Source organism: Rhipicephalus microplus, chromosome 7 (assembly GCF_043290135.1).
Source record: "Rhipicephalus microplus isolate Deutch F79 chromosome 7, USDA_Rmic, whole genome shotgun sequence".
Taxonomy (NCBI): domain Eukaryota; kingdom Metazoa; phylum Arthropoda; class Arachnida; order Ixodida; family Ixodidae; genus Rhipicephalus; species Rhipicephalus microplus.
In genome coordinates, this window is record NC_134706.1 from 61,802,972 (window position 1) to 61,820,390 (window position 17,419).

Here is a 17,419-nt window from a genome sequence, read left to right on the forward strand (position 1 = left end):
CCATCTGCTCAGCCTAAATTAGGTGAAAGAGGCTAAGAAGCGTTGGCGTTCTTCCAACCCCCATCGCATTGCACGCATCTGCGAAGAAAGCCCTTCTTCTCCAGGCGACCGGTCAAAGGGTAAAATGTTAACGGTGAGCATGAACGTCACCGGGAGGTCTAATTTTCTGCTTGGCCGGTGTCATTGTGTCGTCACCCTAACAGTTCCTGCCAGAGAATCCTAGCTCTCATTGCCGCTTGTTCGCTTATTTTATTTTGACCAAGCTTCGCTACAATATATAGTTGCAAGTACTAATACTCGGTACAATCTATACCAGTTCCAAATGTAGGTATTCCCGTAAACTTTCCGAAGAATAGTTGGTTAGCAGGGGGCAGATGTTCGCCATTATGATATTCTAAAGGGGACAAAAAGAGAAAACGTTAGCAAAATATATCATCCAATGCCGACGATTAACAGCGCATTAAAATTGCATGAGTGCGTGCAGTAGTATTCATGCTACCCAGCTAAGTAAACGAATAGGTTTGTGGAGCAGATGCAGCAACGTATATGTTGCCTATGAAACAGGACTACAAGAGACCCACGCTGTGACTGCGCGAGAGGCTGTGCCACTTTTTCCGGCCTTGCAGTGTATTATTACCATGCGGTCATCTTTCATTACGTTCTCATAATGTCAGTAAACATTATTGGATTTCTGCCCTTCTAGCAAGGCTTAACACCATGGTAATTTCGAGGGGAGTGTGGTGATCCTACCTTAGGTGAAGATGACATTCTGAGTGGGTATGTTTCTTGAAAACTGAGAAGGAAAGGCTCTGTCGTTGCCTTCTCACCAGCACAAACAAAAACGGGTGAGTCGAATGGTTCACGCTTTCCGCAGTGAGTTTTATGTCACGCTGGCAAAGATAACTATTCAGCTTTGCCATTTCTGGGCGTACTGGTGAGAATGCAAATATAGTCTTTTTTTTCCATTTTCCGGATTGTTGCCAGAGCCAAGGAGGCTAGCGAAGGCCATAAGGATCCTGGAATCGGGAGACCTCTCAACAAGAATAGAAGCAGTTCGTGCATCGCATACCTTGTCGAACTAAAAAATTTTTATTTCTCATCCTTTTTTAGTTGTATACTGACCCGGCAGACTTCTGTCGAAAGTTCACCTTTGATACTTACATATGCGTAGCGAGTCCCTCACTTATATCGCTGAATGGCGGACAGTAGCGTAAGGATGGCTGTCGTACTTTGAGGAAGTTCTGTTTTATTTTAGTGAAATCATCAGTCTTTTGAGGTGCCTCGCCTCCCCGTCTTGAGGTGATGGCCGCGGAGCATGCCAGAGGCCCGCTTGGTCACAGGTCCTCACACCCGTCAACCACAAGGAAGCGAGCTAGCTCTCCCAGTGACACTGAGGACACCGATCTCTACTCCATGTCGGAAGACGACACATCCGATGGCAGCTTTATACCTGTCTGGGGTAAAAGGGTGAAGAGAAAGACGGTGAATACAGCAGCATCAGCTCCTCCAAGCCCAGCGACTGCACAGTCAAGGCCTGCGCGCTGGACGCACGTCATCATCTTCATGCCCGAAGATCCATCGAGCAACTTACGGCTTCTGAACAGGCAAGTCCTTTCCCTTGTTCTCGAATGCGCGGTGCCACATCAAATTAAGGACGTACGAGTAAACCCAAAGAACAACATTCTCGCCATACACGTGCACGACGTGAATAAGCTAGGACAGCTGCAGCAAATGACTGAGCTAGGTGGCATTAAAATGTGCCCCTTTATCCCGATGAATGATAAATCAATTTCCGGTGTAATTTATGACATTGACATTGCCATTCCTAATGCTGACTTGTCTACCCTCATCAAGCCTGAAAACGAGGGAACTGTCATTACGCAAGTGAGGCGCCTTGGAAATACACGCTGCGTAAAAGTGTTTTTTAAGAGAGATTGCATACCGTCCCACGTTAAAGTTGGACAATTTCGACATCCGGTTCGACCATTCATCCAAAAGCCACTTCAATGTCATCAGTGCTTCAGGCTAGGACACGTCAAGGGCGTATGCCCCAACTTACGATGTGTCCCCGCTGCGCTGAACCTCATGCTGAAGACGCCTGTCGGGCGACTACTCTGAAGTGCGCCAACTGCAGCGGTCCTCATGCTGCCTCGTCGAAAGACTGTCCTCGAATCCAAAAGGAGCGCGCGGTTCTCAGACAAATGGCCCGAGACAACTCGACACACAGGGAGGCAGCCGAAGTGGTCTGGCGTCGGCGTCGACGTCGGCATCATCGAAAGTCTTCAAAGAAGGCACATTCCCGAGACGCTCCTTCACACTCTTTAGCGGTTCCATCCAGTAGCGCCGCGAAGGGGTCCATCACTTCTACGAAAGAAACAGAGAAGCCTCCTTCTCTGGAGGAATGGCCCACGCTCCCGACGCGCTTTTCTGCCAAGGAACCTCTGCAGGTTGTGGCCCCACAAGAGCCGTCTCCAACCATGGAAGATTTGCCTAAAACTGATCCTCAAGTGATCTCGGTGCTGCGTTCCCTGATAGAAGCCATCCGAGCTATATTAGTCGACATGAATACACCATCTGCTCGAAGCGCACTTGGACTATTGGACGCCCTAAGCCTAGTGCTTGAATCTCTCAACTAGGAAGATGGCTACTCACACCTCAACATTTCGTAAAGAAGTCAAGGCTGCATCCGTCATCCAATGGAACGCCAGAGGACTAAAATCACGACTTTCAGATTTTCGTCAGTTTGTGTTTACCAACGTGTTTCCAATCATTGTCGTTTGTGAACCCAATTTCTCGCAACCAATAAGACTATCGGGGTACGAAGCTGTCATGTCTTCAACGAACGGTGCGTGCAGCAAAACAATCTTCTTTGTTCGTCGTGAAATGACGCATGTTGTGCAACCAATTGCACCTCACGATGGCAATCAGTATGTCTGCATCACTGTGAAAAAGAACATACTCATGTTTACTCTCATAGGCGTTTAAATATCGCCATCGAATAATCTCGGTTGCAGGAGATTAGCGGATACTTTGAGAGTGTGTCCTGCACCATGGGTCCTCATAGGTGATTTTAATGCGCACAATCACGCATGGGGAAGTACGCGGACAAATACAAGAGGACGCAGGTTAGCAAACATCGCCTAAAACTATGGCCTTACTCTCCTGAACGACGGCAGCTCCACTTTTCTTCGAGGGGTAACATACGGCAGCTGTCTCGACCTTGCCTTTGTCTCCAACTCCCTCGCGAGATACGTCAAGTGGTTTCCAGATGTTGAGACACGAGGAAGTGATCACATTCCAATCTACCTTAACATCAAAGGCTTGTGTAGTTATGGTCCACGGACGATCATTAGAACAGTCCAATGGACCAACTTCAAATCTGACATGGAAGATTCTTGCAGCGATGGCCTACGATGTGGGTTAGAGGAAACAATTAGGAGAGCACAATGCAAAACGCCACTCGCACGGTGACGATATCTTCCACTCGAAACGACTTTGATATAGAGTTGGAGCGACTCCGAGCACTCCGACGCCGGGCGGAGCGTCGGTATCAGCGTACAAAATCAATTCACGATCTTAGGGCAGCCAATAGATGCAAAAGAAGATTCGGTGTCGCATGGATAGATTAGCGTCGGAACGATGGACAACGTTTTGCCAGTCACTAGACCCTCGCAAGCCACTCTCACACATTTGGAAAACGGTGCAAGGTCTGCGTCACTCTACGGAACAGCGCTTTCCATCAAAGCGCCCGTGCTATTTCAAAGGAGGCAAGACATTGATGTCGCAGAAGATTTCTGTGCGCAGATCGCCAACCAAGCCACTCGTCCAGATTCTCCAGTGATAGGTGAGGTCCCCCGTTTCCGTGACTACCACATGGACCTCCTTTTTAGAGTGGAGGAGCTCGAGGTGGCACTAGCTCTCTGCAGGCGTTCAACTTCTCCGGGACCAGATGGTATTCCGTACCGAGCCTTGTGCAACCTTGGGGAAGGTGCAAGGAGAGAACTGTTGAGCCCCTACAACATCTCGTGGCAGGATGGTAATGTTCCTGATGACTGGAAAGTAAGCCGCTTGTTACCCTACTTGAAGCAGGGCAAATCCCCGCTCGAACTCAGATCAAGGAAAGGTAATGGAACGGATGATACCAGGCCGCCTGGAGTGGTATCTTGAATACTACAAGATTTATCCGAATTCAATGGCTGGTTTCCGACACGACCGCTCTTCTACTGACAATATCGTTGATCTAGTTTCGTACGTTCAGCACGAAAGATCCCTGAAGCGACTATCTTCAGCTTTGTTTCTAGGTGAGAAAGGCGCTTATGATAATGTACTACATGAAGCCATTTTGGGTGCTCTTGCGGTGGTTGGCCTTGGTGGTCGAATCTTTCGGTGGATTTCGAGTTACCTGGCTGCAAGATCATTTTTTGTGTTAATAGAAGATGGCCCAACTACGCGACGCTATACTTCCAGGGGTGTTCCTCAAGGTGGAGGTCTTAGCCCGACGCTATTCAATCTTGCACTAATTGGCCTTGCTGAATGCTTTCCAAGTACCATTAAAATCTCAGTATACGCAGACGACATCGGTGTCTGGACATCGGCAGTCACACTTCCTCAGATACGTTCCCGGCTTCAAAAAGCAGCAACTATGATTGCCAGCTACTTGTTCAAACAAGGTCTCAGCATATCACCAGAAAAATGCGCGCTGGTGGCCTTCACTTGCAAAGCAATGACCCCTTATGTCATCTTAATCTGCGGGCGACCGATTACTTACGCCAAAACTTACCGGTTTCTGGGCATCATTATTGATTGGGACCTCTGTTGGAGTCCGCATGTGGCCCATATAAAGAAGCGCCTGACCACTATTTCCCAACTGTTCAAGTTCCTGGCAGGAAAGACGTGGGGGATGTCAGTAGACGCAATGATGGAGCTCTAAAGGGCCCTGTTTCTGGGTTTCCTCAGATATAGTTTGCCCTTGCTTAGCAATGCCTGCAAGACCAATGTTCGTGTTCTACAGGCAGTACAAGCCCAAGCGCTGAGAGTGTGCCTCGGTCTGCCCAGATGTACGTCAACGGAAGCAACAATTGCGATTGCTGGTGACTATCCGATACAAACTCACATTGTTGTAGAAGTCCTGAGAACGCACATCAGACACTTCGCACGTGCTCCCTGCCATCACCTTGCACTGTTGCCTTCAGAGAGGCGCCAAGCATCGTTCACCAAAATGATTGTGAAATACAACGATAAACTTCCCTCGGGCTTCACTCCTGCATCTAAACCATCCATACCACCTTGGTGTCTTATTCGACCCACAGTGCATCTTAGTGTACCAGGGATCCGGAGGAAATCTGAGCTTTCGTCGCCCGTGCTGAAACAATTGTCTCTTCTTCTTTTGCACGAGAAATATTCAGTCAGCATACATGTATACACCGATGGTTCCACGAACCACCAGTGTTCGTCAGGGGCAGTAATCCCAGCAAGAGGTGTTACCATCAGCTTTAGAACTGACCACTCCACGGCATCTACAGCAGCGGAACTAGCTGCTTTGCGCACTGCACTTTGTGTGGTCAATCGAGAACCACCGCAACAGTGGTCTATTTTCAGCGACTCAAGGGCTGCCCTACAATTTGTGCTCTCAGCACTGCGTCGCCGGCCATACGAACAGCTTGTTTTCAAAATTCGATGCCTTCTCCACACTTCACATGAGAAAGGGCATCATGTGACGTTTCAATGGCTGCCAAGTCACTGCGGCATCATAGGGAACGAACATGCCGATACTGCCGCGCGGGCAGCCGTTGAAGTAACACGAGAAGAAGGCATACCACTTTCGAGGACCGATGCGGCCAGTAATCTTCGATGACTTGCGCGTAAAATCGCGTTTTCACTATGGTGCCCACCAAGCATCGATACGAATCGTCAACACCACCTGTCCTCTTTGATGGCTCTCCGCATGCCCACTGGACTCGACTGAAGAGAAGCCACCCTTTTCATCGCTTATTGCTAGGAGTGGCATTTACAAAATCTTATTCCTTTTTCATAGGAATGGCCGAAAACGCTCTCTGCGATGCCTGTCATTGCGAAGAGACGCTACACCACATCCTGTGTGACTGTCTGGTTAATAAAATCCAGAGACAGTCACTGGCGTCCGCTTTTGCGCGCATCAACAACAGCCAAATGTGTCTGTCAAGTGCCCTAGAGAAGACATTGCAACAGAAGGCGACGAAAGCTCTGTTGAAATTCCTACGCGACACCGACTTGAACAAGCGACTGTAACAGCAATGTCACACACCGCGAAAGGCAAGACTGGACTATGAGTGTGCGCGCGTGTGCTGCCGAATGTGCTGGTTCTCTCTTCCCTCTTAGCTCTTTTTCAGCTCCCCTATCCCTCTCTCATGCGTAGGATAGCAAATCGGCTGCCTATAGGCTGGTTAACCTCCCTGCCTTTCTTTTCCTTCTATTTTATTTCTCTCTCTCTTGAGGAAGTTCTGATTTCCGGCGTAGTCATTACCTTGCGGAAAGAGACAACCTCAAACAGCGTCGGCCTTCTACCAGCACGAATCTGCGTGCTGAATCCGTATTAGAAGTACCGTATTAATCAGTGAATTTTTTTCTCATAGTGGGTTTAGTGGCAACATTTCTAGTATTATTCTCCTGTAAATTATGTAAGTAGTTTACGGAAGAAGCACATGATAGTCTTTCCTACGAGAAAATTTGATGTCATTTCTTCCGACTGACCTTAAAATGTAATATAGTTTCTAGTGATGAAGCATTCAACTTTGTCATTCCGAAAATTGTCAGTATCGTCGACCCCATTGACACTGACAAGAGCGTTGCTGGTTGTGTCATTCCATGAGCTCAGTAAGAACCATGAGTGAGAATCGCAGCCAGCGCACCACTGGTGGTGTCAACGCAGTCTGACAAACATTTGTTAAAAACAATTCATACTAGGACCTCGTATCTATAACAAAAAATTTTACATGCGTTGACTATTTTTCTATCGCTCTTTTTTATTCGTATCCTTATTACCATTGTATGTAAATGGCATTATGTCCTTTCATGTAGCAGGGCTGGGCCCCTAACTGGATTGTGTGTGCATTTTACATACTAAGAGCACATTACATTTTACATGTATGTGCCTTTTACCTATATTTACATATCAAGAGCACTAAACTTTTCCGTGTGACGCTGTGTTATTTCCCAAAATCTCTTAGGATCCAATTTAGTTTGCATCTTCGCCCTCTCTTCTAACTCCCGCAACTAGAATCCATTTTCCAACCATTCCCTTATTTTGGTTATACCGGGAGTGGTTGCAGATTCGCGGAAGAAGAAAGCAAGAATCGTAGATGACAATGCACCACTCGCCCCAAAGTTACGCTTGGCATTGAATGCATCGCTCTAATGCTTTTCCGTGTACACTGGAAATATTGTTACTTGCGTCTAGTACTTGACGCTTTTGAATCCGGATGATGCCATTGCTTCGTTGTCTCTGACATAGATCTATATTGTGACTGCGATTGTCAGACTTGCTGCTCCGGCACTAAAAATGAACAAAAAAAGTAGAGATATACTTGTCCTTTTGTATGGAAACAAACTAGCTATTGCTGTGTTTTATAAGGAAGGTCTTAAAGAACAGCAGAAGAGATCACGCAAAGGTTTTGCCATTGACAGGGTACTGACGGCTGCATCTAGCTGGGTGAATTCACACATTTTTATAAACTTAGCGCCCATTCTTTCTGACGACAGTTCAGCCAAAATACGTAAATGAATAAATAAATGAACATATAAATACATTGGAACAGTAAAACATTGAAGGACTGCGCTTTATCACATCAACTACACCGTATTAGCACAAAACGTGTACATGAGTGCATAGTACAAATATTTGCCTGAAGGGTGTCCGAAGATATGTTCGTATGGTGCGCATTTTCATGTGTGCGTAGATATCTTTAATTATTTTAGGTATAAACATGTAGGTAGGTATAGTTTCTGTTTCTTTATTGAAGTTTTATTGTGCCTCGCGTATCGTTTTCCCATAAAGTGTTGATGAAAATACTTACATCTCTGCAATGTAGTGGTGTTAGAAGGGGGCAGCACCCAAGTCAAGATGCATAAGCAGGCCCCACCGTGGTGGTCTAGTGGCCAAGGTACTCGGCTGCTCACCCCCAGGTCCCAGGGTCGAATTCCGGCAGCGGCGGCTGCATTTCCGATGGAGGCGAAAATGTTGTAGGCCTGTGTGCTCAGATTTGGGTGAACGGGAAAGAACCCTAGCTGGTTTAAATTTCTGGAGTCGTCCACTACGGCGTCTCTTATAACCATATGGTGGATTTGGGACGTTAAACACATATTAATTAGACTGCAGAAACGTTCAGTTCTGTCTCCTCAGTTTTACTAAATTAAATGCTCGAGTGACTACGAGCGCGCGAGCATGATGAAATGACAAGAAGTGAACTTCCACTTTATTTTCGGTCTCCCAGGACTTGTTGAGCGAACCATAAGGGATCGAAAAAGAAAGCGGTGCATTTTCCGTCTTTTTCTGATTAAATTCAATCGCGAGCATCCCTCCCAGTTTGTCTTTAAGGATGTGCTGAAATATCAAAAGCCACGGTTGTATGAAGGAATCGTTTCCTGGGGCGAAGGGGGCATGCATCTTTATCTATAGTGTTGCCGGGCAAGCAAATATTGATTTTGCGCTACGCGCTAAGTGTGCATGACAAAAAAATAGTTTGGGGGAGAGGACATCGGCCCGTAGTGCCGCCCCGGCCTACGCCACTACCAGAAACTGGTCTTTTCTTTGTGGGGTTGAGAGAGAAGGGTGATTAACAAGAATTTAGTGATGTATTTGTGTGTAATGTACTTAACCCTATGGAAATGCCCGTGATGTTCTTCCTGCAGTGCGTATTACCAAATCCACAGATATAGCAGCACACTTGCAGAGAAAACTGCCATCTCCGTCTTCCTGTACGCTTGGCCCAACGAGGTCATGAATGGTCGTGGTGACAGCGATAGCCTTAAAACGTGTCTATCTGATGACATTCTTACTTAGTCAAGCAACACTTTTCTGAAAACTGTCTAGGTTTACCGAAACTTTTATTCTAGAGTCTCCACGCTGCACACTTTCAGCAGTTCCCAATGACACTAAACTTTCTCTTTGACGAGGCTTCGCTAATACTTCTCCTAATCAAGGTCACAACTTCTATTTTTTTTGCACAAAGTTGCACATCTCCAATTTAGTTGAATGCTTTGTTTTTATTTTCGTCAAGGCCAGTCACAGTCGTCAACAAACCTGTATTTTGGTGTGGTCTAACTTTGATTTATATGTGAGGTTTAACGTGCCCAAAGAAGCATATGATCATGAGACACTGTGAAGGGCTACGGAAATTTTGACCTCCTGGGGTTTTAGAGCGTGTACCCAAATCTGATCACACTGGCCTACAGCCTTTCTTGCTCCATCGAAAATGCAGCTGCCGCAGCCGCGATTCGATTCCGCGACCTACGGGTCAGCAGCCGAGCACCTTAGCCATTAGACTACCACGACGCAATGGTGTTGTTTAACGCAAAAATTGAGAAAGTAGCTGTGGACCTGTTATGGCTTGAAATACTATTTTTTACTAACTGCAGTAAGAGAGGAGTGGAGGAAATTGCTGATCTGGAACAATCTCACTCGTTTACCGGCGTTGCCAGACACACTTTACACGGACACTTCATTCCCGTTTATTTATTTGTTTCTTTATAGAAAAAAAGTACCCACTAAAGGGGCGCGTTGAAAAAAAAATGACAAGAAGAAGAAATACGGCGAATGGTACACCTAACAAGGTTGAAGTTTAGGAGGTTGAAGATGCACAAGCAGTTGCTAAAAGAAATGTGAAAGTGTAAGCCCGGAGCATAATGTGACGGATCGTCTACTATCAACCGCCGACTTTGCTACGAGCTTCAAAACAAGGACACTTCCTCCATTTTACAAAAAAGGGTGGTCGAGAAAGCTGAAGGGAACGCAGAGAATTGCGCCTTGCGCGTTCAAGAAAAAACTCGTTGTGGAGTCGCAAGCATTTGCCAAACTTGTGGCAAGTGTGTAAGCTGCGACTTTCTGTCGTGTTTTTCGACAAAATAACTCACTGAAAACAACAGTATTTTGTGTCTCTTAGAGCAAGACATAAAGTAACGGCGAACGGGAGGACTGTCTGCCTGTAGACATGTCATATAATATGGGTAATGTACGTATAATAAAAATATTTATGAAGAAAAGCAATTCGCAGCATACTCACATTTCTCCGAAAAACTTTTCCAGATATCTCTGCTTCGGGCACAACCTGTGTGTTTAGCAAAAGTGGCTAACGATTCAGAGTTCTGGTTACTCTAGTGTGAAATATGACCGTCCTGTGCGCCTCGCTTTTGATGAAGCCACGTTAACAAAAATTACGCCGTGAACGAGTGCACGACGGCGCATGGAAGGACGCCGTACCTACGGTCGGCGCGATGGTTTTGAACCGCCTATAAAGCAAGCATTCACAAAGGTCTTCTCGTCGCGCATTTTTTTTTTTGCACGAACACTTTTTTGAATACTAGAATAGAAAACTGTCCTCTTTTCTGTATGTCGTGTAAGGTGAATGCTGCGATGAAAAAGTAACTGTAGGCCAGGATTTTGAGGTTTCTCTCTTGTAAACCTTGTTATCAAAAGGAATAGGCACGGTGGGCTCTTTCTTTGCGAAGTCTTGGCAGGGTAAGCAATCAAATATAAAAATTTCATTGTTAATACGATACGATATGTGTGTTTAAACACGGCGATAGCACGATATAATCCTGAGTAACGGCCTCGTGGAGGGCTCTAAAGTTTTCTACACTTTGGTGTTCTTTAACATGCACCCAGACTCAAAGACGGGCATACTTTGATGTGTTGTCGTCTCCTTCTCCAGTCCCTGTTCCGTAGAGCACCGCACTTTTTGCATTCACAATGAACTGTTATCAACCAGTCCGAATAACTGTTTTGTTTGCATTAGACTCCACCAAGCCACGCGGCACCACAACGTTCAGACTGCGAGCAAGCTAGCTCTGCCGTATCTATACAGCATATCATGGGACTGGGAGCGAGAAAGACGCAGAGGCGAAAAACTAGCAGCTGTGGCTATCGGGCGCGATCTGACTGAGAATTAGGAGCATTATCATATTGCTGCGGTTTCCGTCTCAACCCATGCGGCTCTTCATTCGTCAAGGCTGGTTGGATGCGCATTTCTTGCGTTTAACATGTCGTGGTGACGTCTTGAATCATCTTGTGAGACGTGGAGAAGTAGAAATTTGGATCTATATTTTCACACACCTTTGACGATGTTTTAGGAATCTCCATGGGTATTGATATTCAATTAACATCAGCCGTTCATTCAATAAAGCAATATGTGTTTTATGACATTTTTAATTGAGTCCTATCTTACAGCAAGTTAATATTAAAAATACAACCTACTTTGGGTATTTCACGAGGATTGAGTAATTTCACGAGAGTTGCTCTTTTGGCGAGTAGACAAGGTTACGCTCGAATGCTGAAACGATCAAACTAGAAGAGACCGCCAGGTCTGCACGCAACGCGAAGCACAGTCTAAGCGAAAACTATAAGAGCCCTTTTTCACTCTTTCAGAGCATTTATAAACGCTGTTTAGGTAACTGCTATAGGCGACTTGCTAGGTGCCTACTACAACATATATCATCACAATTTTTTTCGTATGAGGGATGCATTCGCTATGCCATCCTTCGCCATCCTTCAGAGAACCGTGGTAACCACTTCACACTAGCAAGAAGTTTTGTGCATTTTTCATGCTGCAGTAGACGGCGTTGTATTATGCCAGAAGCTTTCGTATTGCGTTGGAGCAATGGACGACCCACTTGTTAAGTAATTCGCATTGCTTGACGCCTTGTTCCATCGCTGTTTAAAATGTTTTATTATTTATACTAATGCGATTCGTTCCCCGACAGCAAGCCTGCGTAGGGTCTGTGTGCGATGAAGTGTAAACACAGGCATGTCTCAGGATAGAACACTGGGCTGCCACGCAGGGGGCTTAGGTTAGTTTCTCATTATATTCTAGGTGTTTTTTATTCACTCAGCCTTTTTTTTCTTACTTCGCGCGACAGTTGTTATAGACACCAACGATGGAAACTATGGCTCACGCAACCTTTGTCATAACATATTTTGCTGTAAAACATGCTCTGTTCGATGCCTGCGCAATTATATTAAACAACAAAACTAGCCAGCAAGCGACAGCAAATGGTAAATTCAGATTGAGTCCCGTTTTTATGTTCTTCTTCATCCTTTCCTTCGTGCTTCTTTATTTATCTAGCTCTTTCCTTATTTTCATTTAATTCATTATTTGTTTTATTTATTCCCTTCTCACCTCCTCACTCAAAGACTGACCACTCCACCACACTCACTTGTTTTCCACAACACTTGCTGTGCTGTCCTTGGCATATGGTAGTATACCCTCTCATTTAACACTTTGGATCTTAACTTGAACATCATTCCTTTCTTTCTCATCCTCTATTTTATTCCACGCTGTGCCTTTCCTTGCTCTCTCCTCCTCGTTTCAAACCTCCTCATCCTCCCATCGCTTTGACTCCCCGCTCCCTACCCTTTGCCACTATTTTTCTATACTATACCATGGCCACTGAAATAAAAACATCCTCGTTTATCCAATGGCCTTTAGTATACTGAACCTAACATTGCTATTCTTTCCTTCTATTTGTTTTTCCCTCTATAGTTTCTTAATTTCTTTATGTAACTCTCTATTTCGGTATTGTTTATTTTGCTACACCAAGCCTTCAATCTCATAATCAACTCAGGATTAAAACATTCGAAAGATGATGTGAAGACGAGGTTAACAGATATTTTGGCAGTCCCAGTTCTGATTACATGGTTTTACGAATGTGGCCTACCGCCTAGAATGCTAGGGAGGCTGTACATTGTCAAGACAAAAAAAAAGCGTTCATTTTGATTACCTACTTCAATGCACCGCTATTTCAACAACCGTATTGTCGCCATCAAACTGAGAAACATACATTTTGGCACTCACGTCCAGGTTTTGAATTTCTAATTCCTGACATGATGGCTTTCAGGCAAGCCTTCTTAATGTGCGCCGTACAAAGCAACAGAGATAGTAATTCCTTTTTCCGAAAGAATTGCTTACAGCAGGAATGGTCGGTCTTTGTTTATAATTAATATCATTGGCATGAAGCAGAATCACCGCCGTTCATGCCATCATTTATTACTGAAACGACACTCATAGCTTCGTGTCACTGCGAATACACGTGTTCTTGTTTTCTTTATATGTTCGAAAGATGGTGAAGGTTCGTTTCTGAAACTTTATTTTTGTTTACAGAAGAAACAAATGGTCCGGTTACATCTAATGATATATGAGAATGAATGTTTCGCGAAGCTTGTGGAGGGAAGGTGCCTATCGTGTGATTATTTTATTGAGCGTAACTAAACAAAATGCGTTAAATATACATATGAAACTGATACGCACAGACCTTGTCAAGTGCACAGTATGTTTTATATTACAATTTTTGTAAACTTGCTTGAGGATGTCAACAGTAACATGAGCCTTACCAACACCAGAAGCGGTAAGCTGAATGTAGCACTAGTGCTGATTGATATGTGGAGTTTAGCGTCCCGAAACCACCTTATGATTATAAGAAACGCCGTAGTGGAGGGCTCCGGAAATTTCGACGACCTGGAGTTCTTTAACGTGCACCCAAATCTGAGCACACGGGCCTACACCATTTCCGCGTAGCGCTAGTGCTCGTGAAGATGGTAGCCCTGGACACTGCAATATAAATAACCTTCAGTGGATAGTGCTTAACTACAATAAACATAAACCGATATGACAGCTCTGTCTTGGGGGCACATGTGCATTGTTTATAAGAATATTGCTTGACGAATATTGCGCCTTTACAGGATCTGTTTCCTAGGTAGTTTCGTGATCTGCCGTGACACTGTGGTAAAATACTTTATTGTCACACCTAGATGGAGGCCGACAGATGGAAACACATAGTGGGATAATCAGGGTGAACAGTGGAAGTGCCTCAGACAGGCTGGCCAGCCTATCTGAGGCACTTCGACTATTCACCCTGATCATCCCACAAGATTGCCACACGGAATACTTAGGTCAGATTCCTGCGCTGTCGTGGTCGTTAAACGCTTTCGTAATTAGGCCGCAAATTCCTGTTTTTGCCACTCCTGAGTAAATATTGCCACGTTCCACTCCTTAAGCTTTGTTATCGCCCCAATACACTACACAATTCTCAGCGCAAACCGCGCCTGCAGTTTTCGAGAAGCTTCGGGACTGTAGTAGATCATTTCGATAAGATCACGCCCACTCCGCAAACTGTACAGATTATTCTGGAACCTACGCCGCCGCCAGCGATAAGGCTAGAACATTCGATGGCAAGAGTATAAATGCCGACGCTCGTCGGCGCTTGCCAGTTGTTGATCGACGGCCGACGCTCTGCTCGCCGCTATCAGTGCGAGCCTCTTGCTGTAATCTGATTTTCCTATTACGTGGCCACAAGCTAGGCCCAAATAAGCAATTTATTATCCTACGTGAAGTCTGCTCCCTTCGTCCACGTCACGACCCCGTGACAATATAAACACTCAATTATTTGGGGTTCATACAAAAGAGTGGTATACAATTATCTGCCACACATGTCTGGCGGAAAGGGTTTGTGAAAACGTAGGTGACGATAATGTCACGTTATTCATGTTAAGACTAGCGAGTGATTTTCGTCGAAGAATCTTACCATCCTATGCTATTTTTGGTTTACGCAAAATATGGGGCTGATCATGAGGGCACCCAGGCTGCGAAAATGATATATGCACAGACAGACAGACAGACAGACAGACAGACAGACAGACAGACAGACAGACAGACAGACAGACAGACAGAGATAGACAGAGATAGACAGAGACAGACAGAGGCAGACAGAGACAGACAAAAAGATAGATAGATCGATAGATAGATCGATAGATAGATAGATAGATAGATAGATAGATAGATAGATAGATAGATAGATAGATAGATAGATAGATAGATAGATAGATAGATAGATAGATAGATAGATAGATAGAAAGATAGATAGATGAATAGATAGATAAGCTATAGTTGCCCGCAGTATGCGAAGCAATTCCTCACAGTCAAAAACAATTTCAGGTGTTCTTGGCCTTCAGGTGTTCTTGGACATGACGACGGGTGGTGCTACACTTGTGCATGCCTGATTTATTGTATTTCTTTCTTTTTTCTTTGTTTATTCATGTCTTTAATTCTTTTTCATTGCTGCCATGCGCCCTTATAACTCCTTCCTGCATGCTGTGAACTAGACGTTCTTCCGAATGCGCAGAAGCAACATAATTCTTTCACTACACCCAAGAATCACCGTTTGAGGACTGCTCATGATCGGTTTTGTTCTTCGAAGGGCATTAAAGAGAGCTGCGAGAAGTTTCCTATACATAGAAGTGCAGCACTGTGACCGAGTACAAAGTCAGTAAAAAAATGTCAGATATAAGTAACTGAAAACCAATTATTAAAATTTCAATTCAATCCGCCTGCAGTTGCTCCATGTATTCCTAATATTATTCCAAGAAAGGGGATCCATTAAACTCCTGGGTTTTCGCAGAAGTTTCCCAACGCAGGGTGTTCGGATCGAGACGAAGCCCATTAATGAAGATTAGACACCCCGTTGGGCTACAGTTTTTTGCTTAATTTACGAGTGAAACCTTGGGCAGTGTTGGCTGTCACATTGTTGAAAATTCATATTTCTCCTAAAGCTGTAATAACATCACAAAACACTCGATAGTGCTTTACCACACTGAACTCCAAGCACCCAGGATGGTTTGCAAGGGCTCCGAATAATAAGCACTTTTACGAGTAATAACATGCAGGATATTCACTGCATGTGACTTAGATGCCTTATATTACTTTTTCGCTTCTGTAACAGGAACACCCAGACATTGCTTCTTTAGAAAAAAACAAAACGCCACTTTAACCGATAAGGAGTCGACTGAGAAATAACTCAGTAACAAAATACGTCTAGCAATTTGTGTCGCCAATATGCTTATCGCGATATATAGTCAAGCTCTAAGTATAGTGATCTTTGAAACTAGTAATCTGTAAATATAATATGGTAGATGGTTGAAAATGAGGTGAAGCAGAGAACGTAGCATCTGCTTGTTCTTCAAAAGATCCCTTTCATAAGCGCGTTTTCCTATTGGTCAGCCTAGTTGGCCAATGATATGTTACACATCAGGATTGGCTGCAGTATTCTTCTGCAGCAATAAATATAGCTTCGTGTGTTTTTTAAGAATATGGGCACTGGTGGCAGAACATGCAAATTTCTGTTTGTAAGTGCACATACTCTATTGGTAATATGAGATGCCGCTCCAAGATATTTCCAAACTTTGTTTTACAAAATAATTCTGGCAGGAGATATGTTCATAAATCGGCGACGCAAAAATACTATTACATGTAACACCCAATGTTTTTGGACCGCATACAGTGCTCTCGGTTTTTTTCACATGCAAAATAAATGTTTTCAGCAGGACGCACTTTTCGGTGAGTTGGTACATCTCAATTTTGGATAAAATACAAGAAGTTGAACATCGTATAAAACGGTGAGACACGAGCCGCGTCACATGTTGATTAACTTCGTCATTCTCTATTGTGAAGAGTTGGTCTGTGTGAACCACATAAGTTTCGTCTGAGTATTGTTCATGTAAATGATAGTCAGTCGATTTATGTTGCACTATAAAGGAGCGCAACTTTGCTTATGAAGTCAAATGCTGCACAAAATGCTCCTAAATTGTATGATTTTTCTCGCGTATCGGTTCATGGCAGTTACTGTTATGAGGAAATTTTACAAGTTTCACGTAGCTAATAACCTGCTGGTGCGTTGTATTCTCATTATGACTGTTTAACATATTCTCGCCTTTTTTCAGTTATAATTTTCGTTCTGTACACCTTGAGTGCAACTAAGATTCGCGTATCACTACACATCATCCTGTGATCATTTCAACTTTTTTTAGATGTGATGACGTGTTCTATTGCCATGCTATTTCTTTCTATGATGGAGTGAAGAAAATTGTTATCATTATCTGATGATCATTTCTAAGTATATCTAAATGTACATCTGTATCATTCATAGACAATATCCACCCTCTATTTAGTGAATGGCACTCATTACAGGACAGAAAAAAATGCAACACGGTGAAACACCCACGACGCATTGCAACACTTTAAATTGCCAGTTTATCGAAATACACACTTCAAGTGTTCAAAAATATTTGCATGCGTCCGGGTAGCAAGGCATCAACAAAGACATACCGTGTTATGTGATTTGTTCACAATCTGACAAAACGTTGCAAAAATTAGGAACGTTGAACCAAACTTTTTGCCTG